Here is a 22,062-nt window from a genome sequence, read left to right on the forward strand (position 1 = left end):
ACTTATTGCTTTGTTTTTTCTATATATGATTTATGGCTACGCTGAAAATTCCTGCACCCTTGTTTAAAACCTAAACTAGATCCACCACCCTAACCAACAACAGTGTAATATGCCGCCATATTGTATATGATGCCACCATATTATACATCTCTACAGTTCTCCTACAACATTTACTTCTCCTTTGTGGTAGACCCCTTTACCATCACCGTCCAAATCTTAAGGAACCCGAGTGATCTGTATTTGTGAGTGGGCCATGTTATCTATACGTCATTATTTAGTTGATGATCCGGTTGGTGTTTTTATTTCCCCTGATGAACCCTGTTATTGAAAAGGTTGAAAACGCATTGGGATGTGATTTGATTTAACAGGATTTTGCTTTGGGTTCACTGAGCGTCAGTATTGGATTTATCGCAGGGCTTGTTTTGAATCTAGGAGCCAGCAAAAAATTTAGGAGCCAGGATTTTTTTTTTTTTAAACAACCAATGCGATTTTTCAGTTTTTGCGCCATGAGCTGTAGTTTTTACCTGTACCCCTTTTGCAGAGTTATGACTTTTTGTTTACTTTTTATTTAAGTTTTTCTGGTGTGAAATGTCACCAAAAATTAGAAATCTTGATTTTTTTCTGCATTTACGCAAATAATGACCGTGTGGCATCAGGAATGTGAAACACTAATAGTTTGGATAATTCTGTGGCAATACCAAATATGTTCATTTTATTTCATTATTTCACTTTTTTTGATGGATGGGATGGGAAAAGAGGTGAGATTTCAATTTTATTACATTTTTATAAATTGTTTAGTCTTTTCTAGGTGATTGCTTGATTTCCTTTAAACATAAATGTTACAATGTGACTTGAGGATCTTCTGGCTACCTGAGGTTACCCAAAGGTCATTTTCTTCTGAATGTAATGAATAAGCATGATATTGATCTGGGAGATTGGTGCTCCATTGCTACAGTCTGTCTGTGATAGGCTTTGTCAATTACATGCGACAGGCGCCTAGGCCTAGTACAGGATTTAGGCTGTCCTGAGAACCGATCGGCACCCCATGATTACATTGCAGGGGAAGGGGTGATCCGACCATTGGAATACCAGGTATGCATTCCATAAAAAAATAAAATAAAATCTCAATGTACAAATATATCAATGGACAGTACAGAATTTTTTCTAGAGATCTTTTTATACCTAGGCTGGCAACCATAACAAGGGGGCATCCTCTATGTCTGCAGGAGTGTTTCCCAACATTTTAGAGCTTGGGAAATTTTTTTAACTGTGGGTCACACCTTCTCGCCTTTCTTCCACTAGCATCTTCTCCAGCTACTTTCTGCAGCCGCTATAGGCCGCAGTACACTACTCTACCTACAGGACATGCATCAATGACGTCATGGTGCACTTCCCATCAGAAGTGACATTTACGGCCTCTAGTGACCACAGGCGGTTATACACCACAGGGTATCCTATCGTGTCCTGTCACTATCTTTCCCACTGGACTACCTCAGCATATTACTGATCTACAAGCCGCAGCACAATTCTCTACCTATAGGACCTGCACAATTACGTCATTGTACGTGTCCCATAAGAAGTGACGTTCACGGCCTCTAGTGACCATAGGACCTAGAGTCCCTAGAGGCCAAAAGCCACTGGAAACCTAAGAGCTAGGACTGGCTAGGGCCACTGTGGTGGTGATACACCACTGGTCAACAAGGATTCTTTACTGTAAGAGCAGTGACACTATGGAACTACACCAAACAATGTTATGATGGTCGATTCATTAAATTCGTTGAAGGAGCCCGCCTCTGGATCAATGTTTACCAACCAGTGTGCCTCCAGCTGTTGCAAAACTTCAACTCCCAGCATGCCTGGACAGCCTTCGGCTGTCTGGGCATGCAGGGAATTGTAGTTTTACAACAGATGAAATAACAACAACAAAAATTCCCCAGGTATTCCAGGGCAAATTATATATAACAACAATAGTTTTACAACAGATGAAGGCACACTGGTTTGGAAACATTGCTCCGGATCACCACACTAGGGATATAGGATGGACCCCAGTTTATTTTTTTCAATCCCATCAACTGTGAATTTATGTAATGTCATATATATGACCTGCCGAGGAGTGGGGGGAGCAAGGAGACCCCCCGATACATCAGTACTATTATTATTTAATATGACATAATGTAAGATGGTACCAGATTCATCTTACTACATATAGTTATTCATTGTGGGGTAGTTGCAGGGATAGGCAGATTACAGAGACCGTGCAGGCTCTGGGAGATACGCTTTTCTGAATGCTGCGAGGCCTCGGATATTGGCGGGGAGGAGCGCTGTCAGATTGATGCTCGCCATACGTCTGCTTATTATTTATTTGTGGATCACTGACTTGTTTAAGCTGATGGTAAAAACAGCGCAGAACAATATCCAAGGAACTAGTTCATACGTCACATACAGAAGGTTGACGAGGGAATTTCTGCGAAAAATGGTTTAAATCACCGTCTAATTCTATGAAATTACGGCCCGGCATAAATCTGCGGAGATTGTTCACATATCGTCTAATTACCTGGTAACTTATCATTCTACACTATGTTTTCTGCAGCACCCCCTAGTGGATTTAGCTAGTTGTGGAATTTTAAGGTTGCCTAGCAACCATATGGCTGGCTGTGATTTTACAAACTATAACTACATTTACTGAAGGGACCACAGCATGTGCTGTACAATACACTGACCCTGGTGTGTGCACAGGATTGTCCTAGATCCAGACTATCTATCTATCTATCTATTTCATACCTATCTATCTTATATCTATCTATCTATTTCATACCTATCTATCTCATATCTATCTATCTCATATCTATCTATCTATTTCATACCTATCTATCTCATATCTATCTATCTCATATCTATCTATCTATCTCATATCTATCTATCTATCTCATATCTATCTCATATCTATCTATCTCTCTCATATCTATCTATCTCCCTTATATCTATCTATCTATATCTATCTCGTATCTATCTATCTATTTAATATCTATCTATCTCATATCTATCTATCAATCTATCTATCTCATATCTATCTCTCATATCTATCTATCTCATATCTATCTATCTATTTAATATCTATCTATCTATCTCATATCTATCTATCTATCTATCCATAAACCAATAAAGAGCAGCACATCCAATGAAAGAAATCCTGGGGTGCCAGCCAATTGAATCTCGGTGCTCCGATCCTTGTTTTAAATATAATTGATAGAAGGCAGCACACCAACTTGAGTGAAATCATGTGTTCTTTATTCCATGTAAGAGAGACAACGTTTCAGCGATCTCACATCGCCATTTTCAAGACTTAAAAATGGCGAAACTCGCTGAAACTCAAGTTGGTGTGCTGCCTTCTATCAATTATATATATATCTATCTATCTCATATCTATCTATATAGCTATTACAATCTATCTATCTCATATCTATCTATCTATCTAACTATCTATTTAATATCTATCTATCTATCTATCTATTGATGTCATATCCATCCATCAATCTAACCAAAGAATAAGTTGGCCAGCACTATTGATTCCAAACTATTGTAAAGACCTGGCTTACAGGTGCAGGCTGCTGGGCTAAATATACAGCAACAGGAAAATACAGCAGCACACTGCTAGCACAAAGATACAGACAAAACATGAGTATATAGATAGAACATAAAAAGCTATACAGCTGTAGTGCAATATATGAAATTATGAGGTACTTAGCTTGCAAATTTGGCGGCCAAATAGCTTAGACTGTCCCACCACGGTAAGGTGAGCTCATTCTGGGCCGGACCCTACACTGTGAATATGCCTCTGTGTGAACAGTACAGCAGGCATTGCAAGATCTGAAACATCCAAGGCACCTTATATACACCTAATAGAGGTGGGTGGGGTGCAAGAGCCAACATGGAGGCAGCCACTCCCCCGTATGTACAATACAACCAAAGAATAAGTTGGCCAGCACTATTGATTCCAAACTATTATATAGACCTGGCTTACAGGTGCAGGCTGCTGGGCTAAATATTCAGCAACAGGAGAATACAGCAGCACACTGCTAGCACAAGGATATAGATAAAACATGAGTATATAGATGAAACATGAGTATATAGATAGAACATAAAAAGCTATACAGCTGTAGTGCAATAAATGAAAATATGAAATTATGAGGTACTTAGCTTGCAAATTTGGCGGCCAAATAGCTTAGACCAGTGGTGGGCAACTTTTTTTTTCAACTGAGCCAAATCTCGCCAAAACCACGATTGAAATTTATTTTGAGAGCCACATTTTTAAAACCGAAAATATATAGGATGGTACACTGTTTTTAGTTTCACCCTCTGAACATAATACACTGCACCCTCTAAATATAATACTATCACACACTATACCCTCTGAATATAAAACTAACACACACTGTGCCCTCTGAATATAATACTATCACACACTGTGCCCTCTGAATATAATACTATCACACACTGCACCCTCTAAATATAATACTACCACACACTGTACCCTCTAAATATAATACTATCACACACTTCACTCTCTAAATATAATACTACCACACACTGCACTCTCTGAATATAATACTATCACACACTGTACCCACTGAATATAATACTACCACACACACTACCCACTGAATATAATACTATCACACACTGTACCCACTGAATATAATACTATCACACACTGTACCCACTGAAAATAATACTATCACACACTGCACCCTCTAAATATAATACTATCACACACTATACCCTCTGAATATAATACAATCACACACTGTGCCCTCTGAATATAATACTATCACACACTGTACCCACTGAATATAATACTATCACACACTGCACCCTCTAAATATAATATTACCACACACTGTACCCTCTAAATATAATACTATCACACACTGCACCCTCTAAATATAATACTACCACACACTGCACTCTCTGAATATAATACTATCACACACTGTACCCACTGAATATAATACTATCACACACTGTACCCACTGAATATAATACTATCACACACTATACCCTCTGAATATAATACTATCACACACTGTACCCACTGAATATAATACTATCACACACTGTACCCACTGAATATAATACTATTACACACTGCACCCTTTAAATATAATACTACCACACACTGCATGCTCTGAATATAATACTATTACACACTGCACCCTCTAAATATAATACTACCACACACTGCACGCTCTGAATATAATACTATCACACACTGCAGGCTCTAAATCTAATACTACCACACACTGCACTCTCTGAATATAACTTGCTGTGCAGTGCAGCCTCTGAGTAAAATACCGTAATGTATTGTGGCCCCTAAAAAACGTACCACCCCAGAAATTCCTCATAATATACACTATACTTCTGAAATGCAAAACACTCTGTGCCTTCACATATAGTAATAATGCCCCATCTTGTGCCCCTAAATATAATAATTATGACCCGTCCTGTTCCCCCCACATATAATGCCCTCTGTGCTGTGCCCCTCACATATAATGCTCCTGTCATGTTCCCCACACATATAATGCCCCCTGTGCTGTGCCCTACACATATAATTTATATGTGTGGCACAGCACAGGGGGCATTATATGTGAGGGGCACAGCACAGGGGGCATTATATGTGAGGGGCACAGCACAGGGGGCATTATATGTGAGGGGCACAGGACGGGGGGGGGGGGGCATTATATGATATAATGCCCCCGGTTCTGTGCCCCACACATATAATGCCCATGCCGGGTAAATAAATCATTTTACCTTTGAAGTCTTGTGCGCCGCTTTTATCCTGTGCTGTTCCTTGGAGGGATCGATCTGAGTGCTTCACCTGTGTTGCCAGGAGCGGTTGCCGATCTTCGCCCGTTGAAGGTTATTCCATGTTTACAACATAGTTGTACTTGGCTGTAGTACAACTATACTCGGTGAGCATTATTGCTTTTCTTATCTCCTTTTTTATATATTACGTTATCACACTAGGAGCGCTTCTCCTTGTCTATATTTGCAAAAAAATTAAGGGAACACTTAGACAACACAATGTAACTCCAAGTCAATGACACTTCTGTGAAATCCCACTGTCCACTCAGGAAGCAACACCGATTGGCAATCAATTTACATGCTGTTGTGCAAATGGAACAGACAACAAGTGGAAATTATAGGCAATTAGCAAGACCAATAAAGGAGTGGTTCTGCAGGTGGTGACCATAGACCACTTATCAGTTCCTATGCTTCCTGTCTGATGTTTTGGTCACTTTTGAATGCTGGCAGTGCTTTCACTCTAATGGTAACATGAGACGGAGTCTACAACCCACACAAGTGGCTCAGGTAGTGCAGCTCATCCAGGATGGCACATCAATGCGAGCTGTGGCAAGAAGGTTTGCTGTGTCTGTCAGCGTAGTGTCTAGAGCATGGAGGCGCTACCAGGAGACAGGCCAGTACATCAGGAGATGTGGAGGAGGCTGTAGGAGGGCAACAATTGAGCAGCAGGACCGCTATCTCCACCTTTGTGCAAGGAGGAGCACTGCCAGAGCCCTGCAAAATGACCTCCAGCAGGCCAAAAATGTGCATGTGTCCACTCAAATGGTCAGAAACAGACTCCATGAGGGTGGTATGAGGGCCCGATGTCCACAGGTGGGTGTTGTGTTTACAGACCAACACTGTGCAGGACGTTTGGCATTTGCCGAAGAACACCAAGATTGGCAAATTCGCCACTGGTGCCCTGTGCTCTTCACAGATGAAAGCAGGTTCACACTGAGCAGATGTGGCAGAGTCTGGAAACACCATGAAGAACGTTCTGCTGCCTGCAACATCCTCCAGCATGACAGGTTTGTTGGTGGGTCAGTAATGGTGTGGGGTGGCATTTCTTTGGGGGGCTGCACAGCCCTCCATGTGCTTGCCAGAGGTAGCCTGACTGCCATTAGGTACCGAGATGAGATCCTCAGACCCCTTGTGAGACCATATGCTGGTGCAGTTGGCCCTGGGTTCCTTCTAATGCAAGACAATGCTAGACCTCATGTGGCTGGAGTGTGTCAGCAGTTCCTGTAAGAGGAAGCGATTAATGCTATGGACTGGCCCGCCCGTTCCCCAGATCTGGATCCGATTGAGCACATCTGGGACATCATGTCTCGCTCCATCCACCAACGCCACGTTGCACCACAGACTGTCCAGGAGTTGGCGGATGCTTTAGTCCAGGTCTGGGAGGACATCCCTCAGGAGACCATCCTCCACCTCATCAGGATCATGCCCAGGTGTTGTAGGGAGGTCATACGGGCACGTGGAGGTCACACACACTACTGAGCCTCATTGTGACTTGTATTAAGGACATTACATAAAGTTGGATCAGCCTGTAGTGGGGTTTTCCACTTTGATTTTGAGTGTGACTCCATATCCAGACCTCCAGGGGTTGATACATTTGATTTCCATTGATAATTTTTGTGTGATTTTGTTGTCAGCACATTCAACTATGTAAAGACGAAAGTATTTCTTACGATTAGTTCATTCATTCAGATCTAGGATGTGTTATCTTAGTGTTCACTTTATTTTTTTGAGCAGTGTATAATGAAGAGAGTTCAGAGAAGATACTAAACTAGTACATGGATTACAGGATAAAACTTACCAGGAAAAGATTATAGGACCTTAACATGTATAGAAGAAAGAAGAGACAGAGGGGATATGATAGAAACTTCTATATTCATAAAGGAAATCAACACGGTAAAGGAGGAGAGGAGATTTAAAAGAAGAAAAACTACCACAAGAGAACATAGTGTTATACATAGAGGACATAGTGTTATATAGAGGACATAGTGTTACTGTGTATAGAGGGGAAAGGTTTCTTCAGTAATATCAGGAAGTATTACTTTACTGAGAGAGTAGTGGATGCATGGAATAGCCTTCCTGCAGAAGTGGGAGCTGCAAATACAGTGAAGTAGTTTAAACATGAATGGGATAAGCATAAGGCTATCCTTCATATAAGATAGAGATAGGTATAAGACTATCCTTTATATAAGATAGAGATAGGTATAAGGCTATCCTTCATATAAGATAGAGATAGGTATAAGGCTATCCTTCATATAAGATAGAGATAGGTATAAGACTATCCTTCATATAAGATAGGGATAGGTATAAGGCTATCCTTCATATAAGATAGGGATAGATATAAGGCTATCCTTCATATAAGATAGGGGTAGGTATAAGGCTATCCTTCATATAAGATAGGGATAGGCATAAGGCTATCCTTCATATAAGATAGGGATAGGCATAAGGCTATCCTTCATATAAGATAGGGATAGGCATAAGGCTATCCTTCATATAAGATAGAGATAAGCATAAGGCTATCCTTCATATAAGATAGGGATAGGTATAAGGCTATCCTTCATATAAGATAGGGATAGGCATAAGGCTATCCTTCATATAAGATAGAGATGGGCATAAGGTTATCCTTCATATAAGATAGGGATAGGTATAAGGCTATCCTTCATATAAGATAGGGATAGATATAAGGCTATCCTTCATATAAGATAGGGATAGGTATAAGGCTATCCTTCATATAAGATAGAGATAGGTATAAGGCTATCATTCATATAAGATAAGGATCTCATATCCATCTATCTAATTTCTATCGATCTATCTATTTATCTACAGTATATCCTATCTATATATCTATTGTAGAATGGGACCCTTGAAACAGTCTTTCCACCAAACAAACCCACACAGGCAGGTGTCACAGTTCAATAGTCAGGACTCTAACACACACACCAGAGCAGGAGTATGGGAGTGACTTTATATCCAGAACCTTCAGTCACTTCCAAAACCTGAACCCAATCGCCAGTCTTATGTCACTGAGGCAAAAAGCGATACATACCTTCCAGGGTGTGGAAATAAAAAAAACTACTTGTCCAAGGGACTAAAACGGAACACAATCTACTTGTCCCTCATGGCAGTCCACTTGTCCTGGTACACAAAATAATTTCAACAAAAATACTGTGCAAATAAGCTCTTTATTATTTTATTTATTTAGATTTTGCACTTTTGTTTTTTCCTCCTCGCCCTATAATAGCCATAACTCTTATTTTCCCATCTACAGACACATACGAGGGCTTGTTTTTTGTGGGACCAATTGTACTTTGTGATGACACTTTTCATTTTTCTATAACATATGCTCCGAAAAAAAATTAAAAATTATTTGGAGGTGAAATTGGAAAAAAAAACTGTTTGTAATGAGAAGACTTTTTTTTATCACCTTTTACTTCATTTTTTCTAGGATATAATGTTATAAAAAAGGCAATTCTGTGGTTTGGTATTTTTTTGTACGTTAACATCATTAACTATACGGGCTATATAATGTGTCTATATGGAAATTGGGATAAGGGGGGTGAGGTGAACTTTTAATATAGAAGATGTTAATGTGTTTTTATGAAACGTTTTAGTATTATTATTTTTTTTATTTATTAGTCCCCTGGGGGACTTTAAGAAGATATCATTATATTCCTTATAAAAGTCCATGAAGTTCCATAGAACTCCATTGATCTGTGTGATCTGTGCTCATTTGGTTGAGCCTGCTCCAGACAGGCTCAATCAAATGCAGATCCACGACAGCCATGGGATGAGAGGTAAGCCTTCTGGCTACCTCCACAGTGGATCGCCCCTATGATTGCACTGCGGGGGGGGGGGGGGGGATGATCCACCCCACTGGACCACCAGGGATGTTTAAAAGGTCCCTTTAGACGTCGCGGTCAGCTTTGACAGTGGAGATCTAAAGGGTTAATAGTCGGCTATTAGTTGCGGCCCCCATCTACAGGAATCAACTGGAGGCTGCCAGGTATGAAGCGGGCTTGAGTCAGAAGCCCCCTTTATACACCCTGAGCAAGGCTCGGCTGTCTGTCTGGCTCTGCGTGCCCGAAGCAGGGCTAAATGTCATAGAAATGCATCTGCCTGCTGCCCAGAACTGCATGTCTCGGGCTTTGGGCGATAGGATTTCCACATCCCTGCCTCCCATCCACCATTTTCCCAGCTGCTAGCTTACAGTATATAATTATAAACATGAGATGTCCATGTAGCTTTCTTGTAGAAGAAAGGATTATGAGAATTATAAGTCTTAATGGTAGAACTGAACAAGGTTTGAAAACCTGGCTGGTCTGGCTTCATTGTAGGAGGCAGATTTGCTAGAATTTGTGAAAGAAAGACGGTTAAGGCGAAACTAAATGAGTTCTAAAGGCAAAATAGTGCTTAAAACGTACCCGTCAGATCACCCCCCCCCCCCCCCAATTTTTTTTAATATATCACCTATTTTTGTGTCTAGCACCTTTATTTATTTTTTTTTATTACACTTTTCATTTTACTTACTAGTCTGAATTCATCTCAAATGGAGGGGGCGTGGCCTCACTGTGCAGGTCTCCTCCCCCTCCCTCAGTATGCTGTCTGCTCACATCTCCCAGCTTGTCCTCACTGACAGTAGTGGGACACAAGCTGACAGTGGGAGGATTTTTCCTCCAGCTATGAGCCCTGCGCTCACAGCTGTCAATCAAGGAAGTGTGTCCTTGACATATGTGATGACTCATGGACACAGCAGGACTATGTCCAAGCAGGCAGGGCGGCAGTTGTTTGACTGACTTTTTCTGTATGAAATACTGAAAATGTTCTAATGGAAGCAATTGCAAAACCTATCGGTTTTGCATGCTTAACAACATATCAAAAGTTTTTGTATCTGACAGTGCCCATTTAATTTATTGTAGGTAGGTTTATGATTATCATTCCAATTAGGCAAGAATGATTTAACTGAGCAGGTTGTGAAGACAAGGTATGACTTGATTTAAGGCACAAGAGAGTCATCTAGGACAAGATTATGAAGAACTGGAGCACAGTATAAGAACTTGAAATGATAACCAGTTCCTTTCTCTGGAAACTAAAAAAGCAATGGTATTTAGTATGGTTTCCAATATTCACTGTTTATAAGGAAGAAAGCCTAAGACTCTTTTTCACATTAAAGGGGTTATCCAACATAAGGTGACTTTAGCAATTACGTGTCATACTGGAATGAACATGCTTACCAAGGATCTATGCTTTTGTTGGTGGTAAATGGCTGTGTCCTGTGTCCCCATCGCGCTGCTGGCTTGTTTTGAGGAACTGGCTACTTCCTGTTTCTGTGGCCTCCCTCAGACTACAATCCCCAGGATCCTTTGTTTCAAGGTGAGAGGTGACCTATTTCCCTCCCATACATCGATCGCCCCACCCATTGCAGAACAGCCCAACTTGACACACACACTGTGGATCTGTGTGATGATGAATGCACATCTGTGCTTGTAACATCATCAGGGGGCTGGCCTCAGACACAACAGACGAAGCAGCCAAGCCCCCTTTCAGCACCTGACTTGTGATGTATGACACACTGCGAGACCCGTTCACACTGCTGAATTTCAGCGGCAGACAATTCCGCCGCTGAAATTGTTCCGCGCAAAGAAAGAACATGTTCATTCTTTGCGCGGAAGTCCCTGAGCACTGCATAGCCGTCAATGGTGACAGCGCAGTGCCGCGCGGTCCTACCGCCACCGCCGGCTGCCAGTCTGAATCTCTGCTCGCTGAATTCTGCGAGTGGAGATTCCGTTCACACTCTGTAGTGTGAACATAACCTTAAAGGGGTACTCCGGTGGAATTTTTTTTTAAATCAACTGGTGCCAGAAAGTTAAACAGATTTGTAAATTACTTCTATTTAAAAATCCTAATCATTCCAGTACTTATCAGCTGCTGTATAATACAGAGGAAGTCCTTTTCTTTTTTAATTTCTTTTCTTTCTGACCACAGTGCTCTTTGCTGACACCTCTGTCCATGTCAGGAACTGTCCAGAGCAGAAACAATTCAACATAGTAAACCTCTTCTGCTCTGGACAGTTCCTGAAACTGACAGAGGTGTCAGCAGAGAGCAGAACAGAAATTCAAAAAGAAAATAACTTCCTCTGGAGCATACAGCAGCTGATAAGTACTGGAAGGATTAAGATTTTTAAATAGAAGTAATTTACAAATCTGTTTAACTTTCTGGCACCAGTAGATTAAAAAAAATGTTTTCCACCGGAGTACCCCTTTAAGTCAGTTTACTTGTGATGCGGAAGCTGTAGCTTCCGACCTGTGTACACCATACAGTTCTGATGAAAGAAGTTCATTTATTGAAACAGTAGATCTTGAAAGATAAACTATCTCTAGATTGGTCTTGGTTCTCAGTTGGATGCCTAGTCGTCTGCCTGGCCGGTAGATGGACTTTCATGTTGAGTAAGACTTTTCTGAGTCATCTTTCGTATCTTTGTGAAGATCTCACACTATTGGACTCTTATCTTCTTGACCAGATTCTGAACAACCTGTATCTGAACAGTGCAGACTATTATTTACCATTCAGAATGCGAAAAAGCTTTTCGAGACGGTCGGTGTTTATAGACAGTCCTGCTTGAATACTCATACACACCTGGGCCGTAGCTGTTTGATTCTTCTCTCGGAACCATGATTTCGCCTCTGCTTAATATTCGTTTCCTTCCCGGCGGCCGTGCCCGTTCAGAACATCAATTTAACCTTGAAGTAGGTTGTCTGGGGAGAAAGACCAAGCCGTTGGTCATGCCTGATAAATCACATTTACTGCCGCAACATTGGAGCGTAATGGAAGACGTTTGAAGACAAATCATTCTTGCCAGGCTACTTAAGGAAGGATCGATTTGTTAGAGGTAGCAAAAATGCTACTTAACGTATTGCTCTACTCCGACAGCTTTCTGAGCAGGTAGTGCTTACAAGCTTAGGTGGAACTGTCCCCAGGGAATCATTCAACCTAAATACCATTTGCTACCTTAAAGCCGGCTCCCATTGTAATATGATTCTTATGGGGAATACTTTCACTTTCTTGGCACTGTTCTTTTTAAGAACCCCTAAAGACTCATTTGAGGACATCATTTTGTACCTGGATAGAACAAACCTGGAGGGGGACCCAATGGGTTACTGTTGGATTTGTTTAAGCCCTTACAGGAGTTTGTGTATATCAAGAGGAAATTTACTCATGATCCTATAAGGGGTACTCCGCCCTTAGACATGTTATCTCCTATCCAAAGGATAGATGATAAGATGTCTGATCACGGGGGTCCCGCCGCTGGGGATCACCACAATCTCGGCTGCGACACCAAAGACATCCGGTGCATGGAGCGAACTTCGCTCTGTGCCGGATGGCTGGCGATGCGGGGCGGAGGCTCGTGATGTCACGGTCACGCCCCAATCGGGCCCACTCCCATAGACTTGCATTGAGACTTGCATTGAGGGGGCATGGCCGTGACATCACGAGCTTCCAGCGCTGCACCTGACGCTCGAAACGAACGCCGGGTGCAGCAGGGAGATCACAGGGGGGTCCCCTGTGGCAGGACCTCCGCGATCAGACATCTTATCCCCAATCCCTCGGATGGGGGATAAGATGTCTAGGGGCAGAGTACCCCTTCAAAGGAAAATGATCAGCCTATTCACACCACACTAGACCCAATACACTGGGTTATCATGTGGGTGAACAGGAATCCATCGAGGGTTCACTTACTAAAATAAATCCAGTAGGCCCTGAGATATGCCCCCCAGAAGATCCTCCACTAAATTCAGTAATTTGCGCGCTAGAGGCGGGGCTCCGCAGGCTCAGTTTAAGTTATTTTCCACTGGCAAATTTGTATTCAGGCTTATTCTTTATTTTTTTGTGGGACAGGTTGTACTTTTTCGTGGCACACTTTATATCTATTATATGTTATATAATGTATTACGAAGTCAGAAAAAATATTATACTGTACGTAGTACGAAAATATGGAATTGTGCAATTTTGTGGGGCAATAATTATCACAATGTGGTAAAAATTACATGCTAACTTTATTCTATGGGTCAGTACGATTCTAGTGATACCAAACTTGGATAATTTATGTTAAATTTTATGGTTAAAAAAAAAAAAAAAAATGTTCATTGCCATGTTCTGACCCCTATAATGCAGCAATGAGCTGTAGTTTTTAACAGTATTACTTATGTATAGTTCTGGCTTTTTTGTGTTAACGCCATTGACCATGCAGGATTCGGAATGTAATAATTTAATAGTTTGGAAAATTACGCACACGGCGATATCAGATATGTTTGTTTACTTATTTTTGTACTGTTTTGCATTTGAAAATATAGGAAAAAGGGGTGATTTAAATGGATATTAAAGGGATTTGCCGCTGCAAGGCTTGTTATCTCCTATCCAAAGGATAGGGGATAACATGTCTGATTTTGGGGGTCCCGCCACTGGGGACCCCTGCGATCTCTGCTCTGGCACCCCAGTCATCTGATGCAAGGAGAAAATTCCGCTCCATTCTCCAGGCTTCCATGACCATAGCGCAACAGCATCGGCCTGGAGATCACGGGGGTCCCCTCGGTCCTACCCCCTGCATTTAGACATGTTATCCCCTATCCTTTGGTTTGGGGAAAATATGTCTAGGGACAGAGAACCCTTTTAAAGGGGTACTCCCATGGAAAACTTTTTTTTTTTTTAAATCTACTGGTGCCAGAAAGTTAAACAGATTTGTAAATCACTTCTATTAAATAATCTTAATCCTTCCAGTACTTTTTAGGGACTGTATACTAAAGGGAAATCCAAAAAAGAAATACATTTCCTCTGATGTCATGACCACAGTGCTCTCTGTTGACTTCTGCTGTCAATTTTAGAAACTGTCCAGAACGGGAGAAAATCCCCATAGCAAACATATGCTGCCTTGGACAGTTCCTAAAATGATCAGCAGAGAGCACTGGGGTCATGACATCAGAGGAAATGCATTTCTTTTTTGGATTTCCCTTTAGTATACAGTCCCTAAAAAGTACTGGAAGGATTAAGATTTTTTAATAGAAGTGATTTACAAATCTGTTTAACTTTCTGGAGCCAGTTTATTTAAAATAAAAAGTTTTCCACGGGAATACCCCTTTAAGGGGAGATTTTACTTAGATTTATAAAAACATTTTTTTTTTTACTTTTTCCAATTTTTTGGGGCCTCCTAATGCCCTATTATAAGCCATCAGTCTTTAGTAGCAACAGTTGCCCATTTGCCCATATCTGACCGACTTCTTATGAACTCCACATTTTTGCCATGAGAATACTGTTCTTTAGAAAACACTGGAGAATTATTTTGTTTACAAGTGCTATAAGAGTACAAATTTATTCAGTATAGAGTGTGAGCACTCCAAGAAGAAAAAGTCATGGAATTATGGAAATCACAGGATCCATAGGCATGTTAACCACTTAAAGACACAGCTCATTTTGGCCTTAAAGGGGTACTCCAGCCTTAGATATCTTATCCACTTGACGATACCAAACATGCTTTTTTTATCTATTTTTTTTTTTTTTACATTTTTTTTTTTCATGGAAAAGAGGAAATTAAAATTTTTATTTTGGGGAGGGGCTTATTCACATTTCGAAAAACTTTTTATTTTTTACTTTCAATGTCCCCACGGTGGACTACCAATAGCAATCATTAGATTGCAATTAATGATCAGGGCTATGCAGAGGCATAGCACTGTTCATTTATATTGGTGATCTACTTTTCTGGTCTGCTGGAAAGCATACCAGAGGTAAAGATCCCTGGGCCGGCAAGGAGGCAGGTGAGGAGACCTCTGACAGCCATTATGACTCATCGAACCCCTGCTGTTATGCAGCGGGTGGTCTGATGAGTCCCCCGAAACACCCATAAGGCTGCAGATGCTGTGATTGGTATTGATCATGGCATTTGAGGGGTTAATGCGAACATGCAGCCGGGACCTGCCGTGCATGAAGCAAGCGCATCAACTGTACCAGCGCAACAGGACGTACATTTACCTCCATTGTACTTAACCCCTTAACCCCTTAAGGACTCAGCCCATTTTGGCCTTAAGGACTCAGACAATTTAATTTTTACGTTTTCATTTTTTCCTCCTCGCCTTCTAAAAATCATAACTCTTTTATATTTTCATCCACAGACTAGTATGAGGGCTTGTTTTTTGCGCGACCAGTTGTCCTTTGTAATGACATCACTCATTATATCATAAAATGTATGGCGCAACCAAAAAACACTATTTTTGTGGGGAAATTAAAACGAAAAACGCAATTTTGCTAATTTTGGAAGGTTTTGTTTTCACGCTGTACAATTTCTGGTAAAAATGACATGTGTTCTTTATTCTGAGGGTCAATACGATTAAAATGATACCCATTATTATATACTTTTATATTATTGTTGCGCTTAAAAAAAATCACAAACTTTTTAACCAAATTAGTACGTTTAAAATCCCTTTATTTTGATGACCTATAACTTTTTTATTTTTCCGTATAAGCGGCGGTATGGGGGCTCATTTTTTGCGCCATGATCTGTACTTTTTTTTGATACCACATTTGTATATAAAAAACTTTTAATACATTTTTTATAATTTTTTTTTTAATAAAATGTATTAAAAAAGTAGGAATTTTGGACTTTTTTAATTTTTTTTCGTTCACGCCGTTAACCGTACGGGATCATTAACATTTTATTTTAATAGTTCGGACATTTACGCACGCGGCGATACCAAATATGTCTATAAAAAATGTTTTTTACGCTTTTTGGGGGTAAAATAGGAAAAAACGGACGTTTTACTTTTTTATTGGGGGAGGGGATTTTTCACTTTTTTTTTACTTTTACTTTTACATTTTTTTACATTTTTTTTTACACTTGAATAGTCCCCATAGGGGACTATTCATAGCAATACCATGATTGCTAATACTGATCTGTTCTATGTATAGGACATAGAACAGATCAGTATTATCGGTCATCTTCTGCTCTGGTCTGCTCGATCACAGACCAGAGCAGGAGACGCCGGGAGCCGCACGGAGGAAGGAGAGGGGACCTCCGTGCGGCGTTATGAATGATCGGATCCCCGCAGCAGCGCTGCGGGCGATCCGATCGTTCATTTTAATCGCGAACTGCCGCAGATGCCGGGATCTGTATTGATCCCGGCACCTGAGGGGTTAATGGCGGACGCCCGCGAGATCGCGGGCGTCGGCCATTGCCGGCGGGTCCCTGGCTGCGATCAGCAGCCGGGATCAGCCGCGCATGACACGGGCATCGCTCCGATGCCCGCGGTTATGCTTAGGACGTAAATGTACGTCCTGGTGCGTTAAGTACCACCTCACCAGGACGTACATTTACGTCCTGCGTCCTTAAGGGGTTAAGGACCTTTACTCCCTGGTCCTGTTACCGAGGTTTGAACCGTTTTCATGAGTTGAGCACGCTTCATACCTGGTGGGTCCCAGTTGATATGAGCAGCCAAGACCCACGGTTAATGCCGGACATCACCGATCGGGCCAATGCTCGGCATTAACCATTTAGATGCCGCAATCAAAGTTGATTGCCATGTCTAAATGCTGGGGTTAACGTGCCAGTTGCTCAGCGGAGCTGATTGGGACATCCGAGGTGAAATCGCGGGTCCCGATCAGCTAAGTGGACGGCAGGAAGGCCCTTACCTTCCTCCTCACCGTCCGATGTCTCCAGCCAGCCATGGCAGACTAGAGCAGCAGAGCACCGATAATGCTAATCAAAACTGAGCCAAAGCTCAGCATTAAACATTAATCGCAAGATTTCACCTTATAGCCCCCTAAAAAAGTAAAAGAAAAGTAAAAAGTGTAAAAAAATTAAATAAAAAGTTTGAATCACCCCCCCTTCCCATTTTTTTTATGAAATAATGTAATCAAAAATAAACATTATATACCGCGTGCGTAAATGTCCAAACTATTAAAATATTAGATTAGTTAAACCACACGGTCGATAGCGTACCCGTAAAAAAATACCGAAATCCAAAATTGCTCATTTTTGGTCACTTCATATACCATAAAAAACTAAAACAAAAAAAAAACTATAAAAAGCAATCAAAAAATCCATTCAAAACTAAAATTATAAAAATGAGCCCTCAAATAGCCCTGTATGCAGAAAAATAATAAACAGTTATAGGGGTCAGAAGAGATAATTTTTAAGCATACTTCTTTGGTGCATGTAGTTATAATTTTTTTAAAGTAGCAAAATAAAATAAAACCTCCATAAATTGGGTATCCTTGTAACCGTATGGACCTACAGAATAAAGATAAGGTGTCAGGATATAAGAGGACGGGATAGGAGGACGGGATAGGAGGTCAAGATAGGAGGTCGGGATAGGAGGATGGGTTAAGAGGACAGGATAGGAGGTTGGGATAGGAGGTCGGGATATGACAACAATATATGAGGACGGGATATGAAGTCAAAAGCTTCCTCCTTTGTTTATTTTCCTCCCCAACAAGAATGAGGAAGGAAAAACCGGGCAACGCCGGGTACTCAGCTAGTACAGTAACCCCCCGACATACGATGGCCCCGACATATGATCAAATCGACATACGATGGCCTCTCAGAGGCCATCGCATGTCGATGTCAGCATCGACATACGATGCTTTTATATGTCGGGGCCATCGCATTAACTGCTATCCGACAGCGCAAAATGCTTAAAGGGTACCTCTCATCAAATAAACTTTTGATATATTTTAGATTAATGAATGTTGAATAACTTTCCAATAGCATGTTAATGAAAAATATGCTTCTTTCTATTGTATTTTTCCCGATCAGTCCTGTCAGCAAGCATTTCTGACTCATGCTGGAGTCCTAAACACTCAGAGCTGCCAGTCTGCTTTGTTCACAGCCAAAAAGGCTGTGAACAAAGCAGGCTGGCAGCTCTGAGTGTTCTCTTTTGTGAACAAAGCAGACTGGCAGCTCGTGGTGTTTAGGACTCCAGCATGAGTCTGAAATGCTTGCTGCCAGGACTGGTAGGGAGACCCCTAGTGGTCATTTCTTCAAAGTTGAAAATTAAATAGAAAGAAGCATATTTTTTAATAACATGCAATTGTGAAGTTATTCTGCATACATTATATTTCGATAATACTTGGTCACATGTTACTTATACGTCCACTTAAAATATAGGATAGTTAGTTTAACCCTTAACTACCTCCATTTGTGAGGGTCGGGGTTTTTGTTTAAAGTCCCATGCAAATCAATGGGAAATGTATGTTCCCATATAATTTCTGTACGGCTGGAGATATTTCAATACCTGGTACACATATTACGGGTTGGGATATGAGGTCCGGATGGGAGGTCGGGATAGGAGGTCGGGATAGGAGGACGGGATAGAAGGTCTGGATAGGAAGACGGGATAGGGGGTCGAGATAGGAGGACGGGATAGGAGGTCAAGATAGGCGATCAAGATATGAGGACGGGAAAGGAGGTCGGGATAGGAGGTCGGGATGGGAGGACGGGATAGGAGGACGGGATAGGAGGTCGGGATAGGAGGTCGAGATAGGAGGATGGGATAGGAGGTCGAGATATGAGGACGGGAAAGGAGGTCGGGATAGGAGGGCGGGATAGGAGGTTGAGATAGGAGGACGGGATAGGAGGTCGGGATAGGAAGTCGAGATAGGAGGACTGGATAGGAGGATGGGATAGGAGAACGGGATAGGAGGTCGAGATAGGAGGACGGGATAGGAGGACGGGATAGGAGGACGGATAGGAGGTCAAAATAGGAGGACAGGATAGGAGATCGGGATAGGAGGTCGAGATAGATGGACGGGATAGGAGGACGGGATAGGAGGACGGGATAGGAGGTCGAGATAGGAGGTCGAGATAGGAGGACGAGATAGGAGGACGGGATAGGACAACGGGATAGGACAACGGCATAGGAGGACGGGATAGGAGGTTGGGATAGGAGGTCGGGATAGGAGGTCGAGATAGGAGGTCGGGATAGATGGTCGGGATAGGAGGTCGAAATAGGAGGACGGGATAGGAGGATGGGATAGGAGGTCGGGATATGAAGTCAAAAGCTTCCTCCTTTGTTTATTTTCTTCCCCAACAAGGATTAGGAAGGAAAAACCGGGCAACGCCAGGTACTCAGCTAGTATATATATAAAACTCAATGTATGTGTGTATATGTGTATGTATGTGTGTGTGTATGTTTCAGCATCACGTCCAAACGGCTGAAGATATTAACATGAAACTTGGCACACATGTTACTTATATGTCAACAACAAACATAGGATAGGTGATTTAACCCTTACTCACCCCCATTTGCCAGGGTCAGGGTTTATGTTTAAAGTCCCATACAAGTCTATGGGAAATATATGTTACTGCATACCTTCCAAACAGCTGGAGATATTTTGATAATACTTGGTCACATGTTACTTATATGTCCACTTAAAATATAGGATAGTTAATTTGACCCTTAACTACCCCCATTTGTGAGGGTCAGCGTTTTTGTTTAAAGTCCCATGCAAATCAATGGGAAATGTATGTTCCCATATCATTTCTGTACGGCTGGAGATATTTCAATACCTGGTACACATATTACGGGTTGGGATATGAGGTCCGGATAGGAGGTCGGGATGGGAAATGCATGTTTCCAGATAACTTACGTACGGCTGGAGATAGTTCAATAATACCTGGTACACATATTACTTATATGTCAAATAAAAAGATATGATAGTTAAATTAACCCTTACCTACACTCTTATATAAAAGATGGGTTTTTGTTTCTAGTCCCATGCAAGTATATGGGACTTCCAGTACCTTACTCCACAAGCTCCGCTCTGCATCTCTTGGTGAATGTGTCAGTCCGGCTTGCAAGCCACACCCCATCTCACAAAGACACGCCCATGTTTTAAGCCCCACCCCATTTATTATCTACCCTTTTTGTGCATCGGTCTGGCTCGCGAATCATGCCCAGTCCCCTAAAGCCACATCCACTTCTATTTTCAGCTTACAATATCTTCATCATAAATCAGTCCCACCTGAGGACAGGATATGAGGATGGGACATAAGGATGGGATATGAGGTCGGGATATGAGGATGGGATATGAGGATGGGATATAAGGACAGTATATGAGAGTCAAAAGCTTCCTCCTTTGTTGATTTTCCTCCCCAACAAGGATGAGGAAGGAAAAACTGGGCAATGTTTATTATAGTTTATTATAAAAATTCCTCTTTTTATTAGCTCACAGTGTTTGAAATCCTCTCGGGGAAGGAACTGTTTTCTATATTAAATATCCAAAACATTTTAAACAACCCTATTACAAAAGGTCTTTAATTTTCATTAGTAACAACATATAAAACGTTTTCAGATCTGACAGTGCACATTTAAGGGGTTAAACGGGTACTCCGCTGCTCAGAGCTTGGGACAGAATGTTCCGAATGCTTAGAGTCGGGAGCTCGTGATGTCATAGCCCTGCCCCTCATGACGACATGCCCCACCCCCTCAAGGCAAGTCTATGGGAGGGGGCGTGATGGCTGTCACGCCCCCTCCCATAGACTTGTGTGGTGTCCCGGTACAGGACCTTGTCCTGTCCCTTGTCTAAGGTCCCCTCAGTTAGAGTCCCTCCATTCATATGGGGCTCTCCTACAGGGCTTGCCCTTGGTCGCCTCATGTAAAGTGTGTATATATTTATTTAATGTATAGAAAATATATGTACAGGACCTTAGTGGTCACATGATGTACGGTTGTGATGTATAGAATGTTAAAGGACCTTCGAGGTCATGTGATGTACCCAGAGTTCACTGGGTTCATAACTTACAGGTTTGCTGACCAATGAGCTTAGTCCAGTCCCTTATTATATAAAGGGCGGTAGTCACTAAATTCTCTCTCTTAGTTCCTCTCTTATCTCCTGGACATTAAAGAAGCACAAACATCTCAGCAGAAATATCAATTCATCTAGGCCAAAGCCTAAGAACCTGCAGCCACTAAACGTGAGTTACTCAAAGCTCCATCTATCAAATCCTGTGTGACTACTACCAGTTCAAATCTTCTAAATTAGTAGCACAGTGGCCTGCATAAAAGCTCAGTGCTTCCAAGTCCCAGCAAACCTGTGAGGAACCTGTATCCCGGTTCACTCTTGAAAAACTGTTATGTTAAAGACTGTTTCATAAACTCCGCAATCTGAAATCTGCTGTGGACATTCCGTTATTTCTCCCTGCCGATTGTGGGATGATTGGCG

The 22,062-nt window shown here is 41.7% G+C and overlaps 1 protein-coding gene and 1 long non-coding RNA gene across 5 annotated transcripts in view; one reads left to right on the forward strand and one right to left on the reverse strand.

The window, feature by feature from the left end:
* The window catches only part of DLG2 (discs large MAGUK scaffold protein 2), a 1,357,480-nt gene that overhangs the window by 66,108 nt on the left and 1,269,310 nt on the right, over positions 1-22,062 (forward strand). The window lies entirely within an intron of this gene.
* LOC130358301 (uncharacterized) overlaps positions 12,250-22,062 on the reverse strand; it is a 32,302-nt gene continuing 22,489 nt past the window's right edge. The window contains exons 2-3 of the long non-coding RNA XR_008889458.1: positions 12,493-12,611; positions 12,250-12,394 (exon numbers count right to left, since the gene is read on the reverse strand). This is a non-coding gene — a long non-coding RNA (uncharacterized LOC130358301). The remainder of the gene's footprint in view (positions 12,395-12,492; positions 12,612-22,062) is intronic.

The sequence above is a fragment of the Hyla sarda genome, chromosome 2, assembly GCF_029499605.1.
Source record: "Hyla sarda isolate aHylSar1 chromosome 2, aHylSar1.hap1, whole genome shotgun sequence".
In the NCBI taxonomy this organism is placed as follows: domain Eukaryota; kingdom Metazoa; phylum Chordata; class Amphibia; order Anura; family Hylidae; genus Hyla; species Hyla sarda.